The sequence below is a fragment of the Protopterus annectens genome, chromosome 9.part0, assembly GCF_019279795.1.
Source record: "Protopterus annectens isolate FY-2018-M chromosome 9.part0, PAN1.0, whole genome shotgun sequence".
In the NCBI taxonomy this organism is placed as follows: Eukaryota; Metazoa; Chordata; order Ceratodontiformes; family Protopteridae; genus Protopterus; species Protopterus annectens.
This window is the reverse complement of record NC_056743.1, coordinates 1,025,559,117-1,025,575,393: the sequence shown is the minus strand read 5'-3', so window position 1 is coordinate 1,025,575,393 and position 16,277 is coordinate 1,025,559,117.

Below are 16,277 nucleotides of genomic sequence, written 5' to 3'. Positions count from 1 at the left end.
TGGTCTTGTTCTTATCCTTTCATAACCATGTTTAATAAGTACAGTTGCCTGTGTCTGTACTCAATTATCAGATATCCTTCTTTGACGTTGTATGTCATAAACTTGTGCTTAAAGCACAGGTCTTCCATAAAACTACCATGGAAACTGTTAGACAATGATGCCATGATATACAGGATTTACTCATCTGCTGTACATAAAAAGCCATGGTGGTGCAGCGTTAGCATTGTTGCCTCACAGCAAGAGGTTCTCCCATTCGATTCTTGGATGGAGTGCCTTCTATGTGGAGTCTGCATGTCCTCCCCGCGGTCGAGTGGCATTCGAAAGACATGCGTGAATGGGCGTATCTTCATTGAAGGTTGGGCATTAGGCTGGCACCTCAGCACCATAAAAATCGACTGCCAATCATTAACGGATCGGAGTTCTGCTGTGGCGACCCCTAACCGGGAAAAGCCGAAAGAAAAACAACAACAACTCATCTGCTGTACATGTGGCTTGGCATTTGATAGAATGCTACTATTTAAGGTTGATTTGCCATCACAATATGGAAAGGGGGTATTTTATTGCAATATGAGTTCATTCTACAAACTGTAGTACACAGGGGTGTTGTGTGACCTCAGAGAACTGTTCTGTGTCTGCATAGTTCCTGGATTATATTGATGAGAACTTTATGTAGTTCCAAGCCTCATGACACATGATGGTCAGGAGCATGTTAAAAATGTGAGATACTGTGGTCTGGGAAACTCCAACCATGTCAAACACTGTTACCATGTTGCCCATGTGGTATTATAATGTCCAGTGCACAAGCATGCCTAGAAATGAGCAAACATTCAGTTTTACTAGGGTAGGGTTATTCTTACATTCATTCCTACTGCACACAAGTCATATAATGCCAACACCTACTCTCTATCTAGTCAGCACTTTGCCTGTCGAGAACCTGTTGGTTAGACAGCTGATACAACAGAAGCCACTGGAATAAATAGTACAGTATATAATAGTTGGCAACCACTTCTGAACCATCGGCACTTTTGCTTGCAGGAAGTTAGTGGCCAGACAGTAAAACACAGTTTCTTCTCAAATGTTGGCCTGAGATTAAATTCTGAGAATAGAGTACTCTGTCAATTTTTAATTCTGCTTTATAAGTGAATTTGCAAAGGGTCATACCTTTATTCAGTCATAAGTACTCCATAACATCTCATTTCTTAATTTGCTTGATTTATTCCAGGTCACCCTTTTGGAATTGTAAGTGTGCTGAGATGTCCAAAGCTTTGGTATTATGCCTTGGCCTAAGTGTGAATTGTTGTGGAATTCTGACCCTTGTCATTATACATCAATTCAATATGCCTGATAGATTTTATTCTACTACTTTCATTTTTGTTTCTCATTTAAATATGTCCTTAAATCATTAAATGCATATTTCCTAGTGTAATTAGCATTGTAAATAGCCACAAGAAAAAAATACCCCAATACAACTTTTAAAAGTCATTTATTCAGTTACATTTTTTACAGTCGCAGTAATTAATGGGGATGTTCAATATGTCTAGTCTTTGTACTGATTTACAAGCAGTGTAGTTTTGGGCAGGTAAGAGGTGGTCAGCTCTGCCCACACTGCAGGGCTTGACATAGCATCTTGTGTTCTTTGAAAAACAATAAACTTCTACTAGACGTTTGCTGTGCCAGAGATTAGCTGTTTTTTCCCCCTTGGCTTTTTACTGGAGTTTTTCCCTTTCAAATAGTACTAAAATGTTAACAGAGTAGACTGACTTGGTAATCTAAGCATGCAGAATACAAGTAGAACTATTTAACTAAGGAAAACATTAATGTGCAAACTGGGTAAGTTTTATTGTTTGCTATCTGTAGGTAATAAATAAATGACAGTTTAAATGATATGTCATTTCCATTGTTTAGTGTATTAGCTTAAACAGAAGCACTTCTACTAAATACATTTAAGTAACAGGGTTGGGAGGGTGGCCTAATGGTTAAGGTGTTTGCCTTACAAATACAAGGTGCAGGGTTGGAGTCTCAAAAGGGATAATTGGCTAGGCTTAAAATGGCTTGCAAGGGCAGTTAGCCTAGTACTAATTTATGAACCTATGAACCTATATTAACAGACAGTTGTTTGCTGGTTTTACTAGAGTGTTATTTCCTTATAAAGTGTACAGTTTGACCAGATCTAGAAGGTAAGTCTCATGAAATTGTTTGTTATGGAAGATCAAAGTGTTATTGAGGTGGGTGCTAAGAGGAGCTTGCGCTTCCAAAGTGTGGATATCTTTTCTCCCAGTGCTCCATGTTTAGTACAAATTGATGAAAATAAAGCATAAGAATTAATTATAATACTTTCAGTAACATGCCTGTAAACTGTTGTGTTATTCAAAAGTAAAATAATGTGGATTTGTATATTCAGATCAAATGCAGTGGATATGATTCATAAATAATGATTGCTTAGATCAAAGTAGTTTAAGCCCTAAGGGATATGGCCTAGAAAAAAAATATATAAAAATACTTAACTATACTACACTGACACAGCAATATAAAATCCTTAAGAACTCAGTAACCAAATTGTTAAAGGAAGACAGAAAATATTGCCTTAACTTGCAAGCAATCACTAAAAACAACCCAAAGTGATTTGCGACCACTATAAATAAAATGTTAACATAAGCTAGTAGAGCACAGTCTATCCCATTACCAGATGAAACTAATTAGAATATAGATTGCAAAATAAATACTCATTCAATTAACTTAGTATCAAAGATAGGCAACATAACATATCAAAAACTGAATACAGCAGTCAATCAGCAAATGTTTCTTTCATTCTATAGATTGTTCTACTTCATTACATTAAAACACTTCTTAAAACAAAGTCAATTGCTCTACTACCATATAATATTCCTAGTGAATACTTCAAAAATGACGCCACTAGTATTGCATGCACAATAACTATCATGATAAACAGATCCTTCACAGAGCAATACTCAACTTCTCAATCACTTAAGTACAAATAATCTATTCCCTTCAACTCAGCAGGGATTTCATTCTAGGTACAGCACAGAAACAACTCTGCTCAATTTCCTTAACAAAATTAATAAAAAAGAAGTTGAAATCATGTTATATCTTCATTATTACTTGTCTTATCCAAGCATTTGACAGTGTCTCTCATGAATCATTCCTAAAGAGGATATCTGCTCTATCAACAATAATGCTGTAAGATGGATACATAGTTATCTACAAAATGGATCACAACCAGTTCTATGGCAGAACAAACTCTCTCCTTGATTGCCCACAACATTGAAAGTCCCTTAAGGATCAAACCTAGGCCATCTCTTATTCAAGAGGTTTATTTCTTGCATGAATAATTGTGCTTCCAGCTCTGCTTTAATACAATATGCAGATGATGCCACAGCCTCTCAGCTGACTCACTACTTAAATATCAAACTATTACCCAACAAGAACTCCACAATGAGATAAATATCTAGCAGACTTCTGATGCATACTTAATTCCAAACAGACTAAACTCATCCTAGTTACCCAACATCTCCAGAAATAACCATAGTAAAATTATATCTTCCATTAGCAAAAACAAAATTAAACAAGGGTGACAAATGCCAAGAGCCAACATACTCCTCCTTCGTCTTCTTATTCTCAGTTATGGCTCATCAATACTAACCAACATTCAGTTAGCTCATATACACAGATTTGAACAAATCTATAACAAAATAGCTACATTTGCAGAAAATATTCATATTAGAAAACATCACTGCCCATGCTTAGCTGCACTCAATTGGTTCGACCTAAAAAATAACTTAATCTTCATCACAGCATAATTAACAAAACCATCAGATATCCAACATTACAAGGACTTGCACACATCTAGTTCCCCTAAGCCTTTAAGATCTCAAAAAAAGAAACTACTCTCCAGTGTCAAGTCATAGAACCATGTGAGTTTCTCATTATACTTGGTTTCAATAGCCAAAACTAAGGAATGCTATGATAAATGAAATAAGGTTGGTAACAACACAAAAACTTTTATCCAAAAATTAAGGCCTGAATTAGAAAAAAAAAAAATACCATTGCACAAATCACTAAGATTTTTCACATGCTACTCCTCTTCCTTCTTATTCATACTCCTGAGGCTTAAAAATGATCATTAACTATTTAGACTAGCAACAATAATGGTAGCAGCTTCTTCCCGCATGTAGCAGTGACACATTATGAACAGGAAACCACAAGGAGTCTTCCACAGGAAATGTTTTATTCCAGCTGAGTGTTTTTGTCTATAATATGGCAAGACTTCATCAGTATAAATGAAACTACCAACTGATGCAATTTAAATGTTTTCACCAATGGTGTAAAAAGACCACATGATTTCTCAAAGGTCACATGATTTAAACCAAGTGTATCAAAAATACATGTACTTATAAAAGGTATAATCAAAAAACACATATAAAATCAGATTAAACAATGTTCATTCATAAATTCATAAATCTGATTTTGTTTCAATTTTAAAATACTCCTAACTGAGATTTCATTTAAACCTGTCAAGTTATGAGAATTTAATCTTAACTGCCAACATATTTCTTTAAATAATAACCGTGTCTCCTAATCGCCACTTGTTGGTTTCACTTGCACTTTTTCTTAAAACAAAAATAAATAAACAAATAAATAAAAAGTCATTGAAATTTTCACACTGCAGTCACTGAATCATGGATTAAAGGTGATATTCGTACCTTAGCTACTTAATTATTCACAAACCTTCATTGAATGACCAGGCAAAAGAACTGGTGCAGATATCCACTGACTCTATAAATTGCATTCAAATATACTTTCCTGACCTTGAAAACTCCTCCAATGACCATAACTTAAACTGGATTATTGCCAGTATTACCCTAACAAACACTCATGCCCTTCATCTTACCATATCCTATCCACATCATCATCATCCCCAGAGTTAAACATCTAAATAGTCGGTTACTTCAGACTTTACAACTTGACAATGACATACTAATTTAGGGTAGTTTTAATATAAATGCCCTTGATCCCAAAGGTGTGGCATAAATGACTTTCTCACAGAATAAAACCTTATACAAACTCTACATAGCCTCAGCAGGCTCAGCTTCAAAACCAACTACCACACTTTACCTGACTTCATAATTACAACCTCACCTCAGAACATTCCCTGGGTAAATACTTTAGCTCCTTCTTTCAGTGATTATTCACCCATTACCTTAACTTCATCATGTCATACACAGAACTCCCTAAACTAATTTAGTTTCATCCAGAACAACAGACAGAACAAAACATTTTTGCTCTAAAAACTGAACTAGAAATTATAGACTTTTCTCCAGTTCAGCACAAAACAAAACAATCTGATCTTGCAACACAGATTACTAAAAACTGGTATTACAATAAAGGAAATTTCCCTATAATAACCAAATTACATAAAGTCAGATGCTAACACAGAATAATCACATAATTTTAAGCCCTAATGAAAATTGGAGACTCTGCCTGGCAGCAATTTAAATATTCCCACATCACTATCTCTCTACAAATGCAACAATCTTCTATTTACAAACAACCTAAGAAATTCTGGAAACTAATCGATCAAATAAGTGGCCAAACAACAGCAATAATCGAATAATTCTACTCACTACATCTTCTGGCCTTATCGTCAAATGATGTCTTAAAAGAATTTGCCTTTCTTCTCTCTAATTTATCCACTTTATCATCCATTACTGCTGAGCCCCTACCTTATATTCCGCCATTCTTTTTCCCCAATAAAATTGAAGCATATTTAAACACTATTGGAGCACTTTCCTACATGTTCCCTTCATGTACTGATGACTTATTGCTCTGGTTTACTATAATCTGGTCAAATAACCACTACCTCTACAACAGTTCTGTGTCAGATGCAGGAAACAAGCACTTTCCCTTCATCTCCCTAAAATCCCCAAGTCAAACTCACCCACTAACTTTAAACCATCTCCATCCTTCATACACATTGCAAACTGATAAAAACATAGTTTATATACAATTAGTCAATTATGCACAAAAGTATACACTGCTATCAAAATAACAGCATTGCTTCTGGTCTGGCAAAAACACAGATTGCCCTGTACACCTCCACAGATGAAATTGTCCTCGATATAGACAAATGTAATCTGGATCAGTTCTCATTCACTTTATTAAGAACACCGGCAGAATTGATCATAATTTGCTACTCAGTTCATTCACGTTGATAAGTACTAAATCACTTGGCAGGCTCAATGACTCTGTCAAAAAGAAGCTTTAAAGTTAAAATAGGGTCCTACACATCTTCAAGAGACATGCTTGCAAAAAAAAGTGTCTCAAAGCACCATATTCCCCTGACTTTTATTCTCTATCTTTATTAATAATGACTTACCACATCTACCAATAACACTATACACCCCTCAGTTTCCCAATGCAAGAATGAACTGAAAAAGGACTTAATTAAGCTCTCTTCATGAATCAAAAATAAAAATAACATACTCCTCAACTCCAAAAAACTAACACCATTATCTTCAACATCCCAAACCAAAGCCTTTTTCTACCCCAAGTGAGAAAGGCTGGCATTAACAGTCACTACAATAAATGTGCTGATTGCTTTTGTTCCCTAGGGACTTGGCTTCATAATAATTAAATTCCTATCATTATTTAAATATGACTAGCCAGCTTTTTAGTTTTAGCACTCATCTGTTTCTTTGATCTCAGCACTTGTTCAGAACTCATTGTAAGCACTAAATAAGTTACAAATTACTACAGCACTCAACATCCTCACTTGTCTAGAGGAAAACAGTTTTTAGTACTTAATAAATAAGCACCTATTCAGGCATGTCTAAAGGTCAGCTCCCAGTGTTTTCTCTTGTCTACCTGATGAATCTGGGCATCTTGGGACAATGCAGCAATTGCCTCATGTACACAGACAACCCTCTCCTCCTACCACCCAACACTACGACCTGTGAGAGATGCACTTATATAGCCAAACTGGAAGCAAAGCTCTCTTTACCAAAGACAGGCCTAGACGGTCAAGAGGAGAAGGTAAACACTTGCACCACACCACACTCATCACATAGTCCCTCAAAACCTACACCACCAAAACACACACACAGAACCACAAAACACACACCTACATTTGCGGAGGCTCTCTGTACTAATCTGCCCAAACAACAGAGACCTCCAAAGCAGAAATGCAAGCAACCACCCCCCAACACAACCCAAATGACACATAGTCCACATACTCAGTGTGCCACTCAACTACAGCCCATAAGGCATAACGTACGCAACACTCTAGTCATAGGTGACTCTATAGTCAGGCACACTGATGTTCCACTCACCAGGCTAAACAAGGAAAAAGTTACTGTCAGCTGCCTGTCAGGTGCCAGGATCCGCCACATAACGCATGCACTCAGGTCACTCCACAACAAGTACAAATATGACTCTGTCATTGTCCATGTTGGTGTGAATTACCTGAGACGTACCTCCCTGGACTACATGAAAAGAGACATGGAGGAGCTCTCTGATCTTGTGGCCCAGGCCGGTATGACCCTAGCCCTGAGTAGCATCCTGTCATCACCCAGAATGACACCACAGTACAAGGACAAAATGATTGACTTTAACAATTGGCTAAGCTTCTGGTGTCATTCTAAGGGAATCCAGTATCTGTCTGCTTGGGATGACATGATCGACAGACCACACTGCTTTGCCAGAGATGGCCTGCACCAGTCTCCCTTGGGATTCCGGATACTGGCAAAGGCTCTTGCCACCCCTATAGTGCCTTTTTTAGGCAAGGTTCAAATAACAAATTCACCACCGTAACAGGTACAAGCAAGCAAAATCTGAGGGTAATGCTACTCAATGCTAGAAGTCTAAACCTCAAAATGCACTCACTCGAGGCACTCCTTAAAATGGAGATCATTGGCATCTGTGCAGTGACAGAGACCTGGTTCAAAGCTCCAAAGAGCACCCCTGCATTACCAGGCTATAATTCATACCACACCTTTCAGCCACAAAACCCAGACCGAAACACTAAAGGTGGAGGCGTGTCCATATTCATTAAGTATATCCACACCTCCAAGCTAGTTGCTCAGCATAATGCATCCGAGATTATCCAAGTTCAACTAACTCTGTGCAAAACCGCAATCCAGATTGTAGCTTGCTACAGACCCCCCCACCATGCCCCAGGATTCCCCCTCCTCTTTTCTTGATACACTGGAAAATATTAAGGTATAACCCAACACTCTAATAATGGGTGATTTCAACTACCCTACCATTAACTGGGAAAACTACTCATGTACCAACTCTTTTGCTCAACGTTTTCTGGAAATCATCAATTCCAACACTTTGGATCAACTTATCCACACCCCCACCAGAGGCAGCAATATCCTAGATCTGGTCATCACCAACATGGGTGACCGGTGTTCCACACCAGAGGTCAGCTCCTCGTTGGTCAGATCCAACCACAAGCTAATCACCCTAGACATCCACATCCCGCTCCCACCCCCCATTAGGAAAACAGCCGTAAAAAATTTCTCCAAAGCCAACTTCACGCTTCTTAAGACAGAAGTGGCAAACTTCATGACACCCATGCAGATGGACAATAGAGGTACAACTGCTGAATCCTACACAAATGCACTTTATAAGCACTTACACGAGTGCATGGATCATGCTATCCCTAACAGAACCAAGGTGCTATCTTCTGCCATAAACAAACTCTACAACAGAACAAAGAAACTGTTGCAAAAAAGAGTAAAATCCCATGATTGGAGGAACTCCCTGGTCAGCCTCAGTAAGAAGTTGAGATCCCTCATAAAATCCTCCAAAGCTAGTTATGAAAACAAAATTGCCACTGATTCTAAAGACAACCACAAAGTATTCTATAGCTATGTCAAAAATCTCAATGGCAACACTCAGATCTGCTCTGAGTGACAGCACAATGACACTAAATATACAGAACCAACTGATATTGCCAACATCCTGGCAGATAGGTTCAGTGCTAACTTTACCCCCCTCTCACCCCCTAAAGGGCCCATCTTTATACCGGAAGAATGCAAAGTTCCTGTAATCATGGCTGCACAGGTACAAACTTCACTCTCCAAAGCCAAGAACACAGCATCCATGGGACCAGACAACATCCCAGGCTGTGTTCTACATAAACTACAGAATGAACTGGCACCCCACCTAAGTACCATGTTCAATCATAGCCTCACCTCAGGCTTTGTGCCCATTGAATGGCGCACCGAGACAGTTATCCCACTCCACAAAGGGGGGGCCACAACAGACCCCGGGAACTATCGCCCCATTAGCCTGACGAGCCTCGTCTGCAAGGCCATGGAACGTATCATCATAGAACTCATAAACAAAGACATTCAAGATCTCCAAACCTTGGACCCCACACAGTTTGGGTTTGTAAAAGGCAGATCATGTCTCCTAAACCGGATAGACTTTTTTGAAGTAGTCACCAAAGCCATAGATGAGGGTAAGCTGGTAGATCTTGTCAAAGCGTTCGACACCATCCCCCACTCTGGAATTATAGATAAACTCACTAAACTAGGTATAAATCCCTATGTCACAAGATGGGTTGCCAACTGGCTTACTGAAAGAACCCACACTGTGAAAGTAGCAGACTCCAAATCAGACTTCAGACCAGTGACAAGTGGAGTACCACATGGTTCAGTCCTGGGTCCTCTCCTGTTTGGTATCTACTTCTCTGAAGTACAGGCTAACATAGAAGGTCTTTGGCTAACTAAATTCACAGATGACTGCAAACTAGGAGCCATAATTGAAACTCCTAACGATGTGGACATCCTACAAAAGGGCCTCACTGAGACAGATGCCTGGTGTCAAAGACATGGTCTCAAGCTCAATGCCAAAATGTGCATTGTCATCCCCTTTGGTAAAAATTCTGTACCCATGAACTACCACATAGGCAGTAGTCTACTTAACACCAAAAGTGTAATAAGATACCTTGGGACACAGGTGGACAGTAGTCTCTCCTTTGATAATCACATCGCCAAAGTGGTCAGGAAATCCTTCTACGTGGCACACCTCATCACAAAAGGTTTCTCATCTAGAAAAAAAGAGGTCATCATTCCCCTCTACTCATCACTCATTAGACCCATTATAGAATACAATGCCCCTTTTGGTATGTACCTCACAAGGCATCTACAACAACTGGAAAGGCCACAAAAATACCTCACAAAGAGGATTACTGGCCTCAAACAGATGCCTTACGCAGACCGTCTCAAAAAACTCCAGCTTTACTCCATCGCATATCACCTACTCAGAGGTGATCTCTGCCTAACATACAAAGCTATGTCAAACCCAGAGCTGTTGGACATGCTCCACCTAAAGAAATCCCAATCCCTCCAAGCTACATGCTCTAGGGACCTAAACCTTGTCACCACAATAAACAGAACATGCTGGGGGGATAGATTCCTGTCCCAGAGACTTCCCATACTCTGGAACAGACTACCTATCTATGTCAAACAGAGCTCCTCATTAGCACTCTTCAAGAAAAATCTTGATGATTGGATGGGTAATAGGAAATTCACCCCGGGGATCACTTCTGTGGTTCTGCTTGACAGGGGCACAGGAAAATAATTTTCTTGGGTGGCGAAAGCCAGGGTACATTTTTGGCTAGGCTTGTATAGGCACTAGGGCCAATAGCCTAGTACCTACCTATGAACCTATGAACTAATGCTAAAGTTAACAATCTTCCTTTTAGGGCCAGGAAAATATATCCTATTCCCTCTCTCAGAAAAGGTGTACTGCAAGTGCAGTTAAATGCAGTTTAGAGTTTCTTAAAGAAAACTAACAATATTACAGCCCTTCTCCAACCAGATCTGTAGAATTTACAACCCTCTCACCAAAATGAGAACACCGTAAACTGACCCTTGGTAAGAACAAATGGGCACTCGTTGAAAAGAAATCACATATTTAACATTTCCATTTCTTGCTAGAAGACTCACTATCAGAACCTCTAACTACAACCTTAGATCTCTCTTCCCAAACTACTGCAATACAACAAGCTCGATTGTGCAAATCAAATCTTCTCATTAATTAATCCTCGACATTGGGAATCTCTCTCATCTATCTTAAGAACTATTTATTTCTATTCTCTTATTTCAATAGAACTGAAAAAATACCTCAAAGAAAAAAATAGCTGTCCATGATTTCAGCACAGCTCAGTTACTTAGCTGATACAGGTATTGTAGTATAATATAACACAGCAGGGATCAACAGTCCATAGAACAGAAGAAAGAAATACTGGTACAGGCCCTTGTATATACAGATGAAGCAGCAAGGAATCGGTAAACACTTTTCTGTAAGCCTTACAGTTTTAACATAGTCCAAAACTGCCTTTAACCAGCTTCCCTCTTCCTGAATTCCTAATGGAAGATGCCTTGACTTCTTCAAGTTACTTTGGAATGTCTCCTCCTTTGTTATGTTACTTTACCCAGAACCAGTTTTCCAGGCACAAACTTTACTGAATAGCAGGTCTATAGCCCTCATTTTGTATGCCATTTTGATCGAATAACTGCCCATCAACAACAATTACTATGGAAAGCCTCTCTAACTAATAGAAAAGTGTAGCTGTCTTCTAAAAAAGAAACAATACAATTTATTTACAACAGATGTTACTTACATTATTTTATTTCAGTATCACCCCATTTTGACACATCATTGGACTATATCTGCCATGCTGTCTTATGTTTGACACCCCAAACAGTTTGAATCCCTCAGTTTCAGGCCCAGTAGTTAGGTAGTGAGCCAGAGATGGGCTATCTGCATTGAAGTGGGTAGAGACTGACTTAATGTTTACTAGTAAATTGAAATTGTTGTAAAGAGATCACCTACCTGCAAAGTTTAGCATTTCCATCCAGTTGCTTAGGTATCCCACATTAGTGTTGTATGACCTTTGACCAGTGTAAAGGCCATGCAAAGCAGACAGATGAGAGTGCCCACCTGTTCTCCAAGCATTCCATCTCAATAGAAGAATACTTGGTCTGCATTCGATATAGCCTACAAATTAAAATAAAATAAAGCATATAAGGTATAATTCCCTCTTAAAAGTGCTGTGAAAGCACTGCCCCAGGCCTACCTATGATGCAGCAGTATAAACTATGAAGGATCTACTGGAAGCTGTGGATGCTAAAACAGGTTCTAATCATAAGGTTTCCTTTAATAATTTAAAAGCATTATATGTCTCTTGTGATCATTTTATCTTCTCCTTTGTCAAACTCATAAGAGGACATGCCATAGATGCAGAACAGGTTCGATAGTAATCAGCTAGCCTCTAAAATGCCCTCACTTTCTTCATAGTACTTGCAGTGAGCCATTTTCTTATTACAGATAATGGTGTGAAAACATCATTACCTTGGCATCTGAGGACTTGGACAATGATGTGTTGGAGAGGATGATCCTGAGGAATGGGTGGAGGAAGTGGTTGTTTCTTGGAGTGAATTGGTAGAGAGATGCTTCATTGTGGAGCGAGATGGTCTCCAGCCATGAGAAAAAACTCACAGTAGTGTTCAACAAAGGACTGATGTAATGGATGATGCTGCAGGTTGAAAGGTCACCAGTGAGGTAGTGGAGCAGTGACAGTTTGATAAAGGTCTCATGGGAGTGTGCAAGGCTATGCATTCGGTGGTGGCTGAAGCAGGGAATTGGCAAAAGAAGAAGGCAGAGGAAGCCTATAATTAAAGTGCATTCATGAGATGCAGTAAAAAGTGGACAGATAAAAACTGCGCTATAAAGCTGTTACGCTTCAATGTTGTAGACTTGTGAGTGAATATTTAATTGGGTGAGTAATATAAAAGAAGTCAGATGGAGCCTGTAATTAGGGTACATTCATGAGACTGACTAAAACTAAACAGATGAAAATTCTGAGACTGTGTTATAAAGCTGTTAGGCTTTAATATCATAGATTTGTGAGCGAATATTTATTTGGGGAAGGAAATATTTGCTTGTGTGTATTTTGAGACTATGAACTTGCCTTTAGTTTTGTTGACTTATTTTCTAAAAAAAGAATAGAAGTGTTTTACATATAAGGATTATCACTGCAAGTTAAAAAAATAAGTACTGAAATTGAATAATGTTAAACTTTCTCTTGAAAAAATGTCAAAATGTTTCAGATTTAAAAAGGTGTTGTAATCACAGGAGTATCTGAAATGTAGAAAAATGTAATATATTAAAAAAATGACGTATATGAAATATACGCTTTATTTATAATAGCAGACAGTGCTTCAGTCATGGGGTCCAAAGACATGTTATTTTTTTTTTCCTGTGGAAAGTTACACTAAATCTATGAATATGTCTATATAGGAGAAATGTACAAAATGTGGAAATGAAGGGTACGTGTATTTTTATTGTAGGGATACTGTGTCACTAACTAAAAGTGAAAATGAAAAGGTTAGTCTGTTAGATACTGCTATACAAAGAAAAAAAACAGGGCAAGAATAGTGCAGATGATTTTTTTACAACTGGATTTGGAAGATAATCCTGCTAACAATATTTGACAATTATATGACACAAATTCACTTAAACTGGCTGACAGAAGAGATGCAGCTTATTTTATGGAAAATATAAGCAAACAGGAGGAAATACAGACCAAAGATGATGAGGACATTAGTAATGAAGAAGTAGAAAAGCTGGAAGACTAGAAAAGTGAGACTACTGGAGGTAGAGTCCACAACAGGAAAAAAAGTAATAAGCCTTGGTAGAAAGAGTAAAATGAATAAACAATGAAAAAAGAATGTCTCCATATTATCTGTTAATGTTAATATATAGTTTTGCTGGGTACAATGCTAATTTCTAGGAAAGAAAGAGAACAATTTGGTAAACTGTGAGGGTGGTGGTATATGGTGTATAGATGCCAATGCATATTTAGGTATTTGTGGTTCTGTACAAAAAGTATAACACTGAAATAAGGGATGTGTTACGTATGAAGACAGGAATGGGAGCTAGACATTGATATTACTGTAAAAAACAAAGTAATAAGGGTTATGATCTTATACATTAGAACAAAGTATGAATAGATACGTGCATTATTTGAGGATTTTAAACAAATATTTGATAGTGAATTTATCTATTATTATTACTACTATTATGGGGACATAAATTATAGTATATGGAAGAAAAGAGAAAACATCAGGTGACATTAAATTATGTATGGAGTTTTTGAAAAAAGGTGCTTTGCAGATTGCTTACCATAGGAGATATGCTTATCATGTGGCCAACTCTCAACAGAGATATATTTCTTGATATTTTCTAAGAGATTAGAGGATATGAAAGGAAAAAGTTGGGTTCAACTGACTAATGTGATATTTACATATTTTTTTGGGGAGGGGATGGAGTTTAAGAAACAGAAACAATTTGAAGAGATTGAGTGCTAAATGGATACAATGTAATGACTGGAGGGGCAAGTAAGAGCATTGTGGGATGAACATATTACTGTCCAGGAGTTTTATAATTGTCTGACTAGTGGGTGGTGTTTAAATACAACTATAACAGAGTATTTAAGTCATGACAGGGAAAGAAATAATAAGGAAAATACATTTTTATAAGCAGGTAAATGAATACAAGAGATTACTGGAATGATTGGGCAGTGAATATATAAAAAAGATAAAAGGAAAGCTATGAAATAAATAAATTTAGAGTAAGAAAATGTTATAGAAGCAGAAGTATTTTTAAAGCAAAGAAAAAGAGTTATCATCTTTTAGAGGGGTGGGATAGGAGGCAAGAAAAATATATTTGAAGCTTTACTGAATGAAAATAGGGAATAGAAGGTTGATTTAAATAATGTCATGGAAAAAGTTATTAAGTATAAGGAAATATTGTAAAAAGAAGAAGGATAGAGATGTTTGTAAGAACTGGAATGCTGAACAAATAGATGATAATTTCAAAAACATTATCGATAAAAAAATGTCTTTGGATAAATCAAATATGGTTTTGCATAGTGTTTACAAGATAGTGTTCCAGGTGGTTATGGTTTTGATATTAAGCTTAAAGAGGAGCAAAAAATTGATATTTCTGAATATATTGAACTCTTTGTTAAATTTTAGAATAAATAATAATTGAATGATTCATACTGTTGCTACATTTTTACCTGTTTTGTAGAAATAAAGATGATAAAGGGGATATTAAGAATTGGATGCTCATAGCACTAAGTAACGCATATTATAAAATATTAATGAAAGTTTTGCAGGTCAGGATATGTGAAAGTATTACTAGGTGTATAGTAGAAGGGATATATAGTATCCCAGGGAGACAAGAGAATAAATATTATTTATTTTATTATTTATTTATTTACTGTCATTGATTACTGGGAAAGTCTGACTGGGCTATATGATCCATTTTCAGTGGAGGCCTGAGGATAAAGCCCCAGAGTTGTGATAAAAATTATAGTATTAAAAACATTTCACATAGATATGTGTGGTACAGCAATATAATAACAAAAACAGTAAGATTAAGAAACATTAGAACAAAAACTATGAAAATCATATGAATGTATGGGACATTCAGTTTGACATAGGTAACATAAGGATTACATTTACAGAACATTTACTTAGAGGAGAAAATAGAAAAAAAATAAACAAATCAAGAGAATAGTAGAAAGAAATATAAGAAAAGTAAAGACTAGCAAAAGTGAAGAGATGCCGGAAAGGAGTGTGTGGTGAAAGAGAAAGGTAGAAAAAGTGAGAAGAGTGGAGAGAAAGGTATCTGAAGGTTTCTGAACAGATGGGGAAGTGAAGCAGTGACAAGTAGTAAAATAAATGAGGGAGAAGGGGACATAGTTCAGGCTGGTAGGCTGAAATGATGGGTAGCAGATCAAAAAAGTGAGGGAAGGGAAGATCATGAGCATAGACCTAGTTTAAATATTGCTTTAGGTAGTGTTTGAAACTTGCTGTGTTAACTTCAGATCAAAACCATCAAGAGGCAGCACACATGCCAGGGCTATATATTAAAATCCACAAATTTATTGTTTGTAAATTCTTTTGCATTGTTCAACCAAGGCTTATTCAGACAATTAAGACATTGTTCAGTCATTCAACATTTAAAATAAGTTGTACCAATCAGAAACAAAAACTCATGTATATCACAATTACATACATGTACATTTATAAAATGTCAAAACATGAGTAAAAATTAACTAAATCAATGGACCTAAGACAACTGATATGTGTGTGGTCTCTTGATGGTTCTGATCTGATCATTATTATATGTATTGTTGAGACAGCATAATCCTCACAACGTTGTTTTTTTTT